At 39.2% G+C, this 18,349-nt stretch overlaps 1 protein-coding gene across 16 annotated transcripts in view; it reads right to left on the bottom strand.

The window, feature by feature from the left end:
* Positions 1-1,314: 1,314 nt before the first annotated feature.
* The window catches only part of ERC2 (ELKS/RAB6-interacting/CAST family member 2), a 509,200-nt gene continuing 492,165 nt past the window's right edge, over positions 1,315-18,349 (bottom strand). For all 16 annotated transcript variants that reach the window (XM_054838820.1, XM_054838822.1, XM_054838825.1 and 13 more), the window contains one exon: positions 1,315-2,818. The gene's annotated coding sequence lies outside the window, so the exon portion shown is untranslated. The remainder of the gene's footprint in view (positions 2,819-18,349) is intronic.

Below are 18,349 nucleotides of genomic sequence, written 5' to 3'. Positions count from 1 at the left end.
TTCCTTAGTTTCATATCAATGTCCTTAACCACATATCAATATCACAATCCAGAACATGCCACTCACTTGAAAAAATTATTACAAGAAGCACTATCAAATGAGGATCTAAGGTAAATAGGGAATACTGACCCATTGCTGCAGAACATCACATTCAAACGTCACCCTACACGCACAAAAAAAACATTGCAGATATAGTTTGTGTCAATACATCTGAGGTCTTTTCATAAACACTGTTTAAAAAGTAAATTGAAACCCACTTTCAAATGAAAGTCAATGTGCAGGTACGTGCATTCTGGATACACAAAATTCATTAAATACAAAATTCATACTGTACACTTAAATGAAAGAAAGAATGTGCAGTACAAGACTGATCTCACATTAAAATAATAATCATTATCTTAAATGTTAACCAAAAGTTGGTTTGCTTCTTTACAGTTAAAGAGGGGAAGAAAACCTACTAAACATTGCTCAAATAAAATATTTCCCGACATCACAGTGTTTATTGTAAACCCCGAGATTCTATTACAGTATATGAAAAGATTTTCTCCAAACATCATAGAGTATCACACGAAACGAAAAGAAAAAGAAAGAAAGAAAGAAAGAAAGAAAGAAAGAAAGAAAGAAAGAAAGAAAGAAGCAATGTTAGACAAAATTTTCCTCTTTAGGGGCTAACTTGTTGATAAAGTTTAGATCAATACTCTTACAACATGAGTGGAGCAAAAATGCCCCTAAAATAATATCTGTGACAAAATTGGCACATACATATAAATATCTAACTATACAGCTTTGTATCTGTGACCCTATTTTCCCCCTAGTTTAATTCCTACTTCAAGTATTCAGTTGCAGAGTTAAGGTAAAGACCTGATTGTAAGAGACACAGACGATTGTCCCCTACTGCGACAACAAATTTGTCATGAGAAACTAGTTTTGTTGTCTGAGTTTCCAAGTGCAACATTTGTCATATGTGCTAAATATACTCCCAAAAGCTTTGCTGTTTCAAAAACAAAGATCTAAAATGCCATTGATAGTTAAAGGACAAACTTTTTAAACATGAATGAAATTTGGATTATCTATGCTATACTAATTCTATACATTTTACTCTATTTACTGAAGACAGTAGCATCCAGCAGGACTCCTGCTCGAATAAATTGCTCTTTGATTGCACCAAGAATTATGGTACAAATAAATAAAATATCATCTCTAGACAATAATTTTAAAGGGGTTACTATGTATGGCTCATGTAGGATGTTTAGGGTTAATCGCACCACAGGTTCAAAAAATAATTTTTCTAAATTCAGTGCAAGACTTTAGGAGTATCCATTTAGATTTTTTTTTTTTTTTTTTTTTACAGCAGCAAAGAAAAACTACTAAGGATTAAGGCCACCCATGCTTAAATTTATTGTTTGTCCTTTAAAAATGCAGATATTCTATTCCCACTCCCATCAACATGGAAGCATTTCTTCCATGGACAAAAAGATGCCTCGATAAAACAACCAAACATTTGCACGTTTGCCAGACTGACTGAAAATGTTCGTGGAGTCCTAAGGATCCTCTCCTTGAGAAGTGGTAGAGATTTGACTATCAGGTATCTTCTCTCGCTGAATGTAATAGCTTTGCATTTTTATTTTTCATTGCATGTGCTTTAAATTTATTTTACTAGACACATTTTGTTGATACAAACAGCCTTTAAGTGCTATTTGTTCATCGGTATTTTCTTCTTTAACATCTAAGATTTGTTGGGATCCATGTTGGAGACTTTTTCCATGTAGAAAACAATAACAAACAGTTCCTCATTTACAGGAGACCTAGTGCATATACTGTATTCACAGCAATCTTATCTTTATTTTTGTTTTTTTTAAGAGTCCCAGCTTTTATTTTTGAAAACCTGTATGCATTTGGATGGTAAAAGGTTGAAACATCCTTGTGTATATGTCCATATATATACATACATTTGTATTTATATACGCCTCAAGCTTTTACCATCCAGGAATAGATACATCTTGTATATAATCTTATATTTATGCTCAAATTAGATGTCCTATGCATTGTCAGAGACACACACCATATTTTCATAAAGCCAATCTTTGTCATCGGTTATTAGTACCAAAAATTGATTTCATTTCCAACCTGGCCCAGAGCTTAATACCGGTTATACCATCAATGTTTTTTGGGTTTTGTTTTGTTGGAGTTTTTTTTTAATTATTATTTTATCAGTAGATGTAAGAAAACAGAGGAGGGTAAAGGCTTGGATTTTATTTTTTGGAAAAGCCCACATCTAACTGGGGGTAAGATTACTGCCAACACCCTTATATAGCATTTTACTAATACCTCTTTGATAATCTAGTGCAATAGAAGTGATACGTTAGAATAGACTAGGTAAAATCAGCAAATGCAGATACCACACCTAAGAGAATCTGAATTACTTATTGAAATCAATATCAATTTACCAAAAATTAGTTAAATAACCTGTTTAACTGAACTGCATTAAACAATAATATTCTGAACAGATGGTTTCTTTGTGAAAACAGAATAACTTGCAAGACCCATTAAAGACAGAAATGAAGCTCTTATAATTTCTGCTTGAGTCTCCTTCATTATTTTCCACAGTATCTAATTTCATAGTAGACTACAAAAAATAATGGAGAAAATGCCAATTAATGCAGCATTTCATTAGATATCAACCTTAGCATTCATTTTTCTGCATCTGTGATCTTCTCCAGGATATCATGGTCATGTTTGGAGATCCAATGCAATAGATTATCATCGTTACCTTCCAGTGCTACATTTTTTCTTCCTCTTTCGCTAGTTCCTCTGACAACTGTAACAAGGGAACAAATATTCCAATTAGTAACATGATTGAAGCATACAAAACATCCTGGTTCTCATCTAATCAAGCTTCTTATAGACATCAGTGGATATATTGCTTCTCTAGAGACTACGGATTAAGTGAGGATTTAAATTTGATTTGAACCCACTTATTCTGTTCATAGGGTGGCAATTAGTTTTACAGCTGATTTGTATGACAAGATTCCCCATTAATGGGAAAGATTTTCATTTCCAAAGGTGTGAGATTCTATTTTGCTTGTGATTCTGTAAACAGTGAGTCTTCTGCTCGTATCTATAAGCACAGTAGCTTTGAAGTGGAAATGCTATTAGTAAAACTAAATTTTTTTTTTGGAAACCAAAGGTATCATCCATTTATTTCCACCCAGTTCCATGGCAGGTGGGAATAGGTAATGCCTCTAGCAACTCTCCAGAACTGAAGGTACTGAAAGCAACGTTTTATTGTTATAGTTTAAGCACTTTAAGTCCACTTTAATTTACAAAACAGTGGAGAAAGGTTTTTATGAGTACAGGAACCTCAGGTTTATAAAGGGTAAAATATACAACAATCCGTTACGAGTTTTTCAACCGTGCAGTCACTAATCAATGACTGTTGGTCTTCATGGCTTGGCTGGCATTGCTGAAACCCAGGGGACTATGAGAGACAAGTGGAGTAAGCCCCGGTCAGCCAGTGGAAAGAGTCTTCCCTCTTTCCACAGGCTCTGGATGAGGCTCCGTGTCTGACGGCGAGTGACTACAGAGTGAGGCCTGAATGATTTTTATTGTTACACTAGTTCTGCTGCAAGCAAATGACGCAGTAGTCTTGAATAGAGCGCAGTGAATTAGTCTTATTCACATTATCTGTGTATCAGATAAATGGGAGGAATTAAATGATTCCTTTACAGGTGTCGTGGTTTAACCTGGCCAGCAGCTAAAACAACCGCACAGCCGTTCGCTCACTTCCCCCGCCTCCCAGAGGGATGGGGGAGAGAATTGGGGGAAAAACCAGTAAAACTCAGGGGTTGAGATAAAGACAGCTTAATATGAAGAAAATGATGATGATGATGATAATAATAATAGAAGAATATACAAAACAAATGACACACAGCACAATCACTCGCTACCCACCAATGCCCAGCTAGTTCCCAAACCACAATCCCAGCCCCTGGCCAGCTTCCCCCCAGTTATATACCGAGCATGATGTCATATGGTGTGGAATATCCCTTTGGCCAGTTGAGGTCAGCTGTCCTGGCTGTGTCCCCTCCCAACTCCTTGTGCACCCCCAGCCCCCTCACTGGCAGGGCAGTGTGAGAAGCTGAAAAGTCCCTGACTGCTTGGCAACAACTAAAACATCAGTGTGTTATCAACATTATTCTCACTCTAAATCCAACCCACAGCACTATACCAGCTACTAGGAAGAAAATTAACTCTATCCCAGCTGAAACCAGGACAACAGGGCAGTTGTTCATTTATCTACTGACTTTGTTCCTAGAAAAGTAGAAATGCATTATGGATGGGATTCTGCGTCACTGACCTTGCATTTATGTAACCTTAGAAGTTTCCAAAACATCCAATTTTATGAAAAAGAAATTGCCATAGAATGCTTACACTTTTCTATACAGCTGAAAAACTGTTATGTTTTGTAAACAGAACTAGTTGACTAAAATGCCCCTTTAAATTCTAGAAGTTAATATTAATCAGAGTAATTATACTGCCTAAAGTGACATGTTTACAGAATAAACGTGCAAATTATTCTAAATACCTATTTTCAAATTCATGTCTGTGTGGCAAGTACATATAATGGTTTATATAATACAAACTTAGATGAATAGTTTTACTTTTCCAATGGGAGGTTGGTTAAAACACTTAGGGACTAATCCAAAGCCCACTGAAATATGGAAAGGTTCCCACTGACTTTAACAGGTTTTGGATCTGGCCCTTGCGTGGAGAAAAAAAATGACTTCTGCAGAGCTGGAAAGCCAGGGAGTTCCTAAAGTAGATCATGTTACTAGTTCTGGCACATAAAATCTTTGCAAACTTTTTATGAAAACTGTAAGTCAGAGCATGCATTACGTTTCGTGAACTGTGCATAGCTGCCATTCTTTTGTGTGCCGAGCATTTCTTAATCATCATTCAAAGAGATATATAGGCATAGGAAGCACCCATATAAATTAATGAGGAGAGTACATTCCAGAAACCGTAGCACAAAAACGTCCATATTTTTTAACAGGTTTGCTAAAACATAATCACAGCAAATCTTCAATATACTCGATATTTTACAAGCTGAAGTTCCCTTGCAATTAACACTCATTTTTGCTCTTAAAAATAAGAGCCCAGAATAAAGTGTCCAATCTGAGGAACAGCAACAAATCACAAAATACAATCCCTCTCTGATTGGTCCCTAATTTTTCATTGGGGTTTTAGCATAGAATGAAGCCCCCAAATAAACCCCACCCACTTAATCAACCCACCCGTTCATCAGGAAACCATATATGTATTGGAAGTGCAACAAAAACTTGTTCACCACAGGTAGGAAATGCAAAGTATTTCTCAAGTAAGTCAAATAAATATATAAAAGGATATTGCTGTCAAATACCAACTGAGGTTGAGTAAATTAAATTTATATTTGTTTCTTCAATGCTGTACTTGGTCTAGGTCACTGAACCTCTAAAACAGAAATAAAATTTGGTAACATACATTGGGCCTGAGATTCAGCAGTGCTCCAGCTGAAATGAATGTCTTATGAGTTTGGCACCTCTGACAGTCCATTAGATACCAGTCAATGAAAACAGCAGAAGGATGTGAAGATATAAAAGTGTAGTAGCCCACAAATATTTGTTCAGATTGTTTTTCCTTTGGATAAAGACACCTGCCTGATTACTACTTTTTACCCCCAATCCTTTCCTCTCAGCAGTGATTTGCAGAAACAAGCTGGAGAGGGTGGGTAAACACAAAGGGGTTAAAGGGGAAACTGTTTAATAACAGTAGTAAAATGCAGGCTATTTTTGACATCTGGGTTAATGTCCATTATGCTCCATATGCTTTCCAAATGTTTGCAACAAGCACCCAGATACAAAAACAGATACCCATTCACATAGGCTTAAATTGCCCTCTCCTAACCTGTTACACATGGTACCTACATAAAAGGCCAACAACTGATATGGTAATTAGTGAGTCAGCAAGAGAGGGAATAGCCACTTTATTGCAGGGAATTGGTATCTGACCAAATGTTAGTAGAGAAGGATATTATTATTGAAAACCTGTTAGGGCTATTTCTGCTCCTTAATCTATGACAAGGCAGCTGCATTATAATGTGACATCTTTTAAAAAGCTGTCAGGATGAATTCCTCAGGTTCCTTCTCTAGACTCATTCATCGTTACTGCGATCAGAGTACTAACAAACGATGGGAAATTATTTCATTTTCTGGAAACAACTAGCTAGACTGAAAAGTAGTATTTAAAAAATAAGGCTATAAGTCATAAAGTCTTTCTCAAGTGACCTCCTGGAACTCAACTGTGCCTCTTGCAACAACAAAATCTAAGTGACATCCAGAAAGAAAAGAAAAAGAACCCCATTCTCAATTTTTACTCTCGTCTGTGCAAAACTATGAAAAGAATGGCACGATTAACTAAGGCAACGCCCTGGCACGGCACTGTTCTGAATTCTGTCCCCGCCACTGGCTTATTGTGTGACTAAGGAAAAAGTCGTACCAGTTTTCTGTGCCTGACTTGCTCTCTGCTATATAGTAGGGATAACATCAGGCTCCTCGTAGGACTTTGCAAGGCTTAATGTTTGTAATGTGCCTTAATAGTCTTGGATGAGTGCTAAGTATTATTATTTTTCAGTTCCCGCATTTGATTAAAACTGAAATAACATAGTAAAAATTAAATTAATATATTAAGTTACAAGTAAGGAGCAAGCATGTGGTTTGTGGAGCTACTTGTAACACTTTTAATACAAGCATATACTACAGACTAGGTGATTCCCAAGGTCTGTAACGACATGTACCATGTGGGCATAACTTAACAACTGCAGAATCCCCCCAGATGTCTGACTCGGCCAAAAATCTGTTCGTGGCTCCTGTGCAAGCCCAGGGCTCGGACCGGCGGGAGCACTGTGGGCTGCTCTTCCCCTGCCCCTGAAGTGCAGCTGTAAACATGACCACGGTCCAGATATTTGCAGCTCGGCACAAGAAACAATATTGGGTAGCACAGATCTGCTGGAGGGCTCACCACTACACAGTTCCCTTAACACAGGATATGAAAATGGCACGATGTGTACTATTTGAACTTCTCTGTCATTACAGTCCCAACAATAAATCCTGGTTTTGCTACTTCCTCCTGGCCTAACTCTCATGGAAAGAACAAAAACCCACCTCTCACTTTCTAAAGAATACAGTAACCTGTTAAAGCCTGTTATACCAATGTGAAAAGCTCTAGCGAGGAGGGCCAAGAAGAGAAATAATTAAGTCATAAAGTTGTATCCAACCTACGTAGAAAACTTTCAGTGCTGAGATGCCAAAGACACCTAAGACACTTGTTGAGCTGAGTGAAAAGGTAAAATCTAGTTTAAATTTATAGCATTCCTTCAGTGTCCCTCTAGGAGTTTGGCTTTTTGCCAGTGTTCCTTGTTAAAAATTTGTTAAACGTGTTTGGCATTAATGCAAACACAAAGTGCTCATTTGTTACAAATTCTATTGGAATGCATTCATTTAAGGCAATGAAGTAGTTACCAGAAAAGAAAAAATGTTCATTAAGTACATTTTAAAAATACAATGATGTATGCGGTGCATAACTATGGCGCCCCAGTGGCTATATAAATATCTGACAGAATAACCACAAGTTGTGTTTGGTTTGAAATTGGAATCTTTTAAACATAACCAATAGAACAAAACCTGGTTTTGTTTGTTGTCAAAACTGATGTTAGTCTTTCTTGTTTAGAACTAGTTAAAATAACCAAAGTTTTGGCATACAATTTCTTCCATCTCAAATCAATAAAGCCCGCAGGTTAAAGTAATGCTAAAGGAAGTTTCTTGATTCGAACGGTAAGTGCCGCACTGCACATTATCTGGAGAACACAGAAAGTAAACACCCTGCCTGGAGGAGAACAAATTTTAGTCATTCTCAAAGACTCCACTTAAGGAAATGTTACCTGGGAGATCTGTCTGACAACATTCAGGTACACCTAGGCAAAGGTGTCCTGCTCTGCTCTCAATGCACTAATCCTTTCACAAAATAAATAGTTCAAACCTAGTTTACAAAATCCTAATTAAAAAAAAAAATATATCTCTTTTATAATAACATGAAATATCCCGGATAATGATAACTCTTGATTTTGAAGAAGCAATTCTGAGGCGTATTTCTTAGAGGCTAGAAAATATCTTCTTAGCTACATTGTAAAAGTAGAACCTTTTTTCTTTTTACTTTTTCAATGATTTATAGTTACTTACAATAAAGCTTAAAAGTGGTAAATACATAAGTAAAATATACTTTAAAAGAAAGATCCAGAAATTGTGTGATTTAGTTAAATATTGAAAGGTTCACAAGAAACATCAGTACAAAAAAGTTATTTATAAAGACAGAATTAACTTTGTTCCAATTCTGGCAAAGAAATTATTTATCCCATTTGTTGCTATTTATGTTTTAAATTCATTATACAGTAAACTTCAGAAGGATCTGCAGCTGGTGGTAGAATCACTGCATGAATGTGATGAACTTTCCATATTGCTATAATGCCAGAATTGTTAATCTGAGTTAGGGGTAAAGGCAGATTCCATTGGGATGAATAAAATCAAATGCATTCAAGCCCTCTAGAGAGTGAAAGTCCTTGAAAACTACTGTACAATTATATGATAAAATTAGCTGAAGTTTATGAACCTTGAGACTATTTGGACAAGGATGCCTCCTCTACTGGGAATGTTTATAAATCAAAATTAGACAAGTGGTATATGAGTTGAAAGATTTTTTTTTAATAAACTGTTTTTTTCTTCATAAAACAAGCCTAGTCCAAATCAAAGCTCTTCAGAAATAGGAGAAAACTCAGGACATGTTCTTCAATCTGTCACTTTCACACTGAATGAAAAAGAGGGTTATGGGAAATATTAAGGATGGCTTCAGACTAGCGCTCTTAGATGGGCTGAGCTGGAGCGTACCGAAGATGATGGAAGACTTTCCATCGACTCCAGCGCACCCGAGAGCCGCTCACAGAGGCAGCAGTGACTCAGCAGCGCAGGGCATGGAGCTCTTTGTCAAGACATTTATGACTTCCCTACGATGCAGCATGCGAGACCATTAAGACTTTTTTTTATTATTACTATTTAAATCAAACAGAAGCGACAAATAAAGAAGAGTTCTTCGGTAAAGTCATTCAAACAACAAGAGTTCCCAATGTGATCCGAAAAACTGTCAATAGGAGAGATTACTTAATGAAATTTGAAGGAGCCTTTTTCATCCTTGCTGATGTGGAATGCCATTTATTCTCATGCTAGGGACTAATTAGGGGCCTTTTTTGAAGATCAAGGTTTTGCGATCTCTGCTTCTTAATAACATGGTTTGCCTGTCTGCCACCTGGGACAAGGCACGGCACTCTCTCTAACTCCTGAACAGCAGGCACTGCCTTAGGCCATTGCAAGTGCAGGCAGGAAACTGATCCTGCCTTTCCAGTCACTTAACCCGTTCACTGCCCGCCCTCCACAAGCCCACTCAAAGTCCCGAGCAGGCAGTGACCGATCCAATGGGAAAGCATTCATTTAATATAATAAAAAAATCCTGGGGCTGGAAAGCTGACATTAAGAGCAGAATTAACGTATCGGTATAGTGATAAGGATGGCATCAGAAATCATGCTCTGCTTGCAGACTGGATTGAATGCACGTGGCGGCGCTTGCTGCAAATCCACATACCGCTTGCTGCGCTCCAAGCAGACAGACAGTTCGTGTTTCTGGTGGCTGGGAAAAGAAGTGGTTAAATAAAAGCTGTGTCAAGCCCCCAATCTAATAAGTCATCTTATTAGGAAGTTGTGATGCCCTGTTTGCCCTAGCCTGTGGCTTGTCTGCTCCACTGAAAGGTCTCCTGCTGGGACCTTTGTGGCATTATATGAGGTAGAGAAGGCTGCTGCAATATATGAGCCTTGGTTTTGAGCAGCCAAAACAGCAGGAGGACTAAGCTGCAAAGAATTAAACGTGTAACAACTTTGTAAAAGCACAGACAGTGATTGAGGTTGGCCCTTTTGCTGTTGACACATTCTGGCCCCTGTAGGTTGTGGTCACTAAGCCCATTAGAGTTGCAGTGTGGCAACATCTAGTTCAGCAAGTTCAATGTGTTTCTGTTTTATTTCTAAATACTGGACGCAAGCTGGCAGTGATAGGAGAGCGGAATATGGCACCAGAAACATGTCATAAACACAGTCGTCATTGTCAGGGATGTCAAATTACTTTTCAAACTATTTTTGGCAGCTGGAGGTTGGGTGTATTTTTGCATTTTGTTAACTGAAATTTAATTGCAACTTGCTGCATGTTTTGTTTAATTTAAAAAGAAAAAGGAAACCTCAAGATGCTCTTTTCTCTTAAAAGAGAGAATTTTCACTGGATAGAGAAATCGTTGTTGATACAAATTCACTGCAAAATGAAAACAGAAAAAAACAAGCCCACTAAAATCTCAGCTGGGATAAGTTTCACTTATCTGCTTATTTAAATCAACACCCCCCACCGCTCTTGTTTTTTTCATTTGTTTAAGATAAAACATCTATTTCAGATTTTAGAAACTGGATTGTGAAATGGACAAGAAAGACGAATTAATGAAAGGAGCTATTACAGACGTAACTGAGGGGAGGATTGAAATTATAAACTCTAATATGAGATACAAATTAGAAGAATACCTCATCCTATCTCCCTAAATTTTTTTCAGGGAACAGTGCAAGGTTGCTATTGCACTTTGATGGGGACGCTCATGGTCCCTGAGCTCTGAATGTTCTCTTTGCCTTTCAAAACTGCATTGCGGTCCCGCGTTTCGTAAATCCCTGCAGATTCATCCCTTCCAGGAGTTACCAGTCAGTAGATATGGAGCAAATGACGAGTTGGCTGAACACTTGTGTATCTGAAACTTTTGTCTCTCTCTCAAGCCTGTTAGGTGTTGCCGCTGCCCTCGTTCCCAAATGAGCCACAGCCGATGTAAGAGGTTAAACGTGCAGAGGATAAAGACGGGTCGCAGCTGAAGGAGGGAAGGGGTTGGCAATCTTTAGTTCCTTCTGTCCGCACGCATTTCCCTGGTGCCCTCCCCTGTTTCTTCATGGGTGCGGTAACAAGGTTTTTGCTCAGGCGTAGTCACCCGTTGGGTGCACCCAGCTCACTGCTGCTGGCAGCACCGCCGAGGGCTCAGTACGTTCCGACTTGCTGATCCACAGAAATGACTGGCCACTCCTTTTGGAGGGACAAAAATGATGTCAAAGGCAAAGCACGTTCTTTCTTTGGCCATCAGTGATGAAGGAGTGTTTCTTTTCTGTTCTTAGGAGTTCCCTGAGCCAAGCAAGGTCATAGCTGTGGCTTTTCGCTGGATGAGGGGAATTTCTAGAATTTCTAAGACTTATTTTTTCTTTCGTCTTTTTAGATTTGCTGATACTTTGGGACTAGAGGGAAATTCTTAAAATCTCATACATAGTTCTCTGGTTGTAGAGAGTATGACTTGGTTTTCACCTCATGCATCCTGCCAGAGTCAGTCAATATTTAATAGCTAAAATTGGCTGGCTGTTGTGCTTGGATAACCCTAGTTACTGTGGCTGTCACCACACTCCGTTGTTAGAAGCATATTGGTTACTAGATGTTGTACCAGAGTACATACTAATAAATTTGGTGGTTGTGGTGAGGAAGTTTAATCCAAAAGCATTCCAGCCAATGAGCAGACATACAAGGGCTGTACTCCTCCTTTTGAAGTACCCAAAGGCTGGATGGAGTCGGGAGGAAGAAAGGTGGTGAGGGTTGAGTGCAGGTTTGAGGTACTTCATGTGTGGGCCTATTTCTTCCCTTAGGAAAAGACTGAATTCTTGGCTAGAGAGGACAAGTCTTCTTGGAAGTGCTGGGCATAGCATGGTGTCCTTAGGGCAGATGACTCCAGTAAATTGGCAGAAGTTTGCTGGGATTATCTTTTTCTTAACCAAATAATAATAAGAAAATTAATAAAGATGCATCTAATGGCTTGCATGTGCTTTTCCAATCACCTTAGATTGCTTATCTTCTACAGTTGAGAATAAACTAATGAGCTTCAGAGTATTGCTCTGTGGATCTGAATATTTGTACCAACAGCTGTATGTCCGTATCTGTACTTCATAACTTAGGTAAGCCATTAACATGCCATGTCATTAGTTTGTTCTGCTAGTTAATAGCCCTGTATTCTTTAAAGTTATCCTATCAGTTATATTTAAATACTAATTGTGCTGTGGAGGGCATTGCGAGGTGTGCTTATTGTATTACTAATAATATAAAAGAAATCAATACGCTAAAGGATAGGTCTGACTTCTGCTAGACCAAAAGCCTATTTTACAGTACATGAGAGACACTTGCATCTTCTCCCCCTCCAAATGATCCGAAATATTTTTTAATTTACGTCGTTCATGATATGAACCTACTCATAAAAGTGAAATGTGATATTTACAGTTGCATCTTTTAATGTGAAGACGAAAGAGATACAGCTAAGGAAAGTGTTAGTAGGTTTGGTCTATTTGAAGTGAGACCAATGCTGGATCCACTTAAAACTCCTTGAACTGCTAAAGCATTACAATGACTGTGTGTGGCAGTGTGAACATGACCATACATGCTCGACAGCTACTTATTTTTTAAATACCCATCCAAACAACACGCAGCATTTTGAAATCTAACTTGTGTGGTCTAATTATGCAATGATTTTTATACTTTAGGTCCCAATATTATGAGCTTCTCCACAATTATGGGTCTGCCCACGCACTTCTCAGTGCACGATATGGAAGACTTAGGGACCAGTTCTGGTAACCATACAAGCATATGTTTTAGTTTTCACTCTAAGTGAGACTTAAATGTGCACCTAACATTAAGAGAATGCTTAAGAGTCTATCCTGAAAGGGACCTTCCAGGCTATCCTTTTACTAAGGGCATGCATACAATATGCTACGCAGATCGAAGACCCGCAGTTATCAGCATACCAACGCTAACCACTCTTGCATAAAGGGAAATAATAGAATAGCAGTAAGAAATTTGTTTAAGCAAAATGTTGCTCTCCCCTCAATCTCCAAACAAACACCATCTTTTTAACGTTTATGAAATTAAAAGCAAGCGAGTAAGAGTTAGCGAGATCAGAGGCTTAGATTGCAAGAGTTCCACAGGAGATACTCATACCTTCCATGCAAGTGTCAAATGACAGGTAAACATATACAACCAAAAATATGAACTTCATTATTAAATCATGTAAAATGACAAGGGCAACATTTTCTGCTTGATGCATTTACGAAAATTTGATGCATTGCAATTAAACTAACTATGGTTAGAAATACAAGATTAATAACTTTATGAGCAAAAATAATCCCTATAATCCATCATTAATCACAGATTACACTATTAGTATTTTGTCTAGAGAGCTCCATTTCTCTAGGCCCATTTTCTTTCCCCTCTCAATCTCCCATTCCAACTGTGCACAGACCTCTGTTTTTTCTCTCTATTTTTCTGCTTGCCAAGCTTTATTTCTCCCCACTCTTTTTTATTTAATTCTCTGCAGTAGTGCTCTTACCACTCTGTCAGTCTCCACTGCCGATCTCGGACCAGCTCATTGCTGAGTGATGGTATCGGACTATAGCTGGTAAATGCGTGATATCATCACTGTCTACTTTACCTGCATTTTGCAGTTCTTTTGGTTGGAACAAGATAAAACACGAGAAAAGTAATGCACAAAAGCATTTTTGAGGTCAACAATTTGATAATTAAAACCAGCAAAACAAAACCAGAAGATATTCCTGTGCTTGCACAAATGCGTCAAACCCACTGAGGAAAAAAGTGAAGCCCAGAGTGGAACTTAATCTATAGAAACAACTTGGAAAATAAGAACAATGATGGCAGTCCAAACTTTGTTCATTACTCCATTAATTTGAGAGGGAGTAATAACAGAACTGGTACTTAAAAAAAATATCTTTTCCACTGAAACAACTATATTACAAGAAAGACAAGATAGTTTCAGGACTATTTTCCAGAAACTTTGTTCTTACTGGACTAATTCAAGAAGAGAAAACCAAATTTGAGAATACAGCCTAACTTCTCATTAAGTATTCTAAATGCAAATAAAATTATCCAGTCTATTTAATTCTAATGTTCTGGATTTATTATTTTCCTCACAGTTACATACCGTCTCTCTTTTTCTACCTGGACTTATAATATAGGTCCCCACTGCTGCATACACCCCCCACTTTCATATTTATACACTTTGGATATGAGACATAGTGGACTGCGCAATATAAAGAATACTAGAGTTGGACACAAAGATGTGGGAAATTCAGCAAAAAGCACAGCTGGACCATTCATATTTGAATTTAGTGTACTGGGTTTTGAGGGCTAGAATATAAAATGTGAGGATTAAGTCAAAGAACGTGGTTTCACTGCATTTTTTTTTGTTATTACAAACATTTGCATAGATCAAACCAAACTAACTTTTTATTAATTTGTCTAAACCATTTGTGCTTTTGAACAAGCCAATTTTTGTAGCATATACCTTACCTGTAATTTATCAATTGTTTTATCATCAAAAGCAATTAACTAAGCCAGGAATAGCTTTTTAAGAGTTTGAGAATTAACAGTCATGTAAACTACCAAAAACCCCACTAATTTTCTCATGCAAGTCCTGGGATCACAAATATAGGACATAAAAAAGGAAGAGGAGCATTACCCGTGTCCTTTGCATGATTTTTTTCCAATACAATGTTTTGGGATCTTTACTTTCATTTAATTAAATGAAATTTCATTTTTAATTCCCCAAGATATGTTTCTTCCACCATTAGGCATTGACACAGCAATGAACACAAATGGGGTTTTTTTGTAGGCTCATAGAAAATGTAGCTTGTTCCAGGAATAATTTCTAATTCCAAAGTTTGAAGCGTGGACCGGGAACAACTCCCACCTTCCACTATCCCTATGCAGAAGGAACCAGGGCCTGCCCTTCCCCTCGGGGGAATGCATCCTCCAGGCTCCCCGCAATGCACGTGCCCCTGAGAGCTCGGGGCTCCCCGCTAAATCCGGAACATTGCATTTAATAAGCCTCAATAGGCCAATACCATCCACAAACCATTTAGCACTGTGCTCATTTCTTTTATACTTGCGGTCTCCGCAGTTGGCACGGCAAGCCTGGGCAACGGTTACGCGATATTTGAGCAAGTATTGCCTCATGCTACATCGAGAATCCACTGCCTGCTCATTCCCTGAGTGCCCATCTTGTGGGAAAATTTGCCAATCATTTCACATTCACACCCTCCAGACTATTCATGATTTTAGAGACTTCTCCTATTTCTACTTCTTTTCCAAGCTGAAGAATTCTACTGTAACAGTCTCTATCATCTTCATAATCCTTTTTTCTAGCCTTTTCTGCGCTATTTGTTCTCAGGTACAGGGTTTAGAGTGGCTTTGTGCTTAGGCATCTATTTCTTTCCTAAGTATTTATACTATTGTTTGCCTTTTTGACTACTGCTGCAAATAAAGCTAAGTTTTTGGAGGACTGTGCATAATAATTGCAACATCTCCATCCCAAAGAGTAACGGATAAATTACATCCTGACGTTTGGTATGTAGTCTTAGGGCTGCTTTTCTCCCATATGCTTCATTTTACATTTATCTAAAGGAAATTTCATCTGCCGTTTTACTGTCCAGTTCCTCAGTACCATCACTATGTCACTGCAACCTAGATTTTGAATTTTCAGAATTCCTTCAATCCTGCAGAGGAAATTCCCATGAAATATATCTGGTTTCTCAAAAGCACGAGCTGAAACCTGCAGGGCAGCTGGGACCGAGGGAAGGCAACAGTCGTATTTTCATTCTGTGCATAATTCAACAAAGTGCCAATCCATGCTTGTGGAATCCTTTTCTGTGTTGGTGTTGCTGGCTGACAGTGTCAGCATTTTTTCAGGATCATGCCGTTATCAGCCTGTACATGGACCCTTTAAAACAGCTGAAAAAAAGAGCACGTTGTGCATATTTATGCCATCCTGCTCTGAGCACTTCCTGTTGGCCCCAGTAAATCTCTTTGCTAAATTTCAATTGACTCTCGTGGTGTTCCAGCTGTTAGATAAACTTCCAAGGATATTTTTGTGACAGGTACAAACCTAGACAGGAAATCTCAAGAAGAAATCCTAAATTAATTATATGTCAACATTCAAGCCACAAGAAGGAGCAATTGTCATAAATTCTTGAAAGTTAGAATCCAATTTTAGTTGTAAGTGCAAAAAAGTTCACTGACTCAGTTGTGAGTCAGTGCCAATAAAAGAATGTATTTCACATTCTTTAACAGTTCACTTTGGCTAAACATAGAAGGGAAGAAGCTAAGATTAGTGAACTGTATATTTAAATCACATAAAAAGACTACAGACACGAACCAATAACAAACTGTAGATTTACAAATTATAATTCAGTACTGCCTAATCTTACCTCACCTTTTTGAAAACATGTACAAAATATAAACTACTTTTGTGATAAATGAAAACATCTTCACAGCCTGAAAAGCTGATAACGATGCCAACAAAATCTTTCTGCAATACCACACAACGTGTATCCCAGCTCTCCTCCTCTACCCATACGCCGTTTCGTTTGCTTTATGAACGCTAGTAGTATCAAGCAAGCCAGGGGTTGAGAGGGCACAGAGTGTTGAAACAGAACCGGCCCACAGAGGGTTGCCCAAGTTTCTCTGGTTTTAGCATTGCTACGGATTTCTTGACAGCTTTTCCAGTTCCTCTGCGACACATCCTTGCAGAAACTCTGAGGCCGCATCCAGGACACACAGGGAGCCTGAGTGCTCGGCAGCCGCCACCGGCTGTGCAGGTGGCAGAGATTCCCTACCCCGTTCCCCCAATATTCAAAACATTTTCCTGGGAACGCTCTCGAGTGCCATAACCCTCACTGTGCTCCTGCCCGGCAGCGCTTTCCCGGCAGCGCAGAGAGCGGCAGCGCGCATCCTTCCCGGCCCGTCAGCTGCGTGCAGCTGGGAGCCGAGCTCTAATCCGCACCCAGCTGAGAACAGCTGAAAAAGCCAACCGCTGTGTGTCACGTCAGGTTCTCCAACAGCAACCTTGTGCTCTAACCTGGTAGGGGGTCCCTTCCAGACCCGTCTGCCTAAAGACAAAAGGAAGAGTTTTGAGATACCTGTTGTCTCAGTACAGAGAGACATGTGTCGTGGGGGTAGGGAGAGAGGGGGTGGGAGAAGAGACGTTAGGCTTTGCAAGCTGCGTTTCTCAATGCAGCACTGGGGCACACATGGGAGATGCTTGTGGGCCTCTCTGGCACCAGGTCTGTAACAAGCTCAGGCAAACGGCAGAGCAACGCAGCGCTGCTCTGAACCTGGCGGCGTTGATGCAGACCTCAGGGCGCTGTCTGCCAGGTTCGGAGCTGGGGGTGAGAAACTGTCCTGGGCACGGCCATTACTCCCACCCTTGGCAGAGCTCTGCACCACCAGCCGTTGCCCACATAGACCATGGATCGTGAAAGAAAAACCCAAGCCAGGAGATGCAGCCACCTTCCTCACACAGAGGCACGGCAAAGGGAGCAAGCTGGAGAATCTGCTTTAGAGCCGGAAGAGTTACAGGCCAGAGGGAGAGAGAGACTCAGGCTATTGACAGGAGAGGCTAGAAAACAGTCATCTCGCACAACGGGCACGAGGCCACGGTGAGTATTCTGTTCATAAACAATACCCTTTTACAACATGCAGGTAACGTTCCCCCTGCTTTACTGAGTGCTTTCTCTTCACAGATGAAAGACACTGAAAGGATCCATCTAAAGCCCAAGGAAGACAGAGTCTTTCAAATTTTTTCAGTGGAGCCATGTCAAAATAGTCCCAGGAAGCAAACACTCGGACCCATCTGCAGGCAAAACTTGGCCCACGGCATAAACACAAATGCATCAGAAATCCAGCAAGGCACCAGCAGGAACATACTGCACTTAACTGACCACCTTGATGCTGTGTCTCTGAAATACTGTGGATAAATAACTATTTATGTCACCCTGGGAGAAAAGGAATGTATGATATGGCTATGAAACCACCTGGACTTTTATATATAAAAAGTGTTTTCACTACTTATGGAAAGCCAGACATGTAAATTACGCTACCTTTAGCAGGAAAAAATATGTGCCAAAGACCATGCTTAGGAGCAGAACTCAGGAAGAATGGGGGTATGGTCATGCCAGTTTTGCAGTGTTTTCTTTTACAAGCCTGTTTTACTGCTGAGGTGGGGGAGACTAGTGTTATTGCTTCCTCAGAAAGCTGTTCTCACAGGATTTGACTATTGGTCATGAAAATCTTACAGGGTCAGACAATCCTGCAA

The sequence above is a fragment of the Grus americana genome, chromosome 11 (genome assembly GCF_028858705.1).
Source record: "Grus americana isolate bGruAme1 chromosome 11, bGruAme1.mat, whole genome shotgun sequence".
Classification (NCBI taxonomy): domain Eukaryota; kingdom Metazoa; phylum Chordata; class Aves; order Gruiformes; family Gruidae; genus Grus; species Grus americana.
This window is presented reverse-complemented; position numbering and strand designations above follow the sequence as displayed.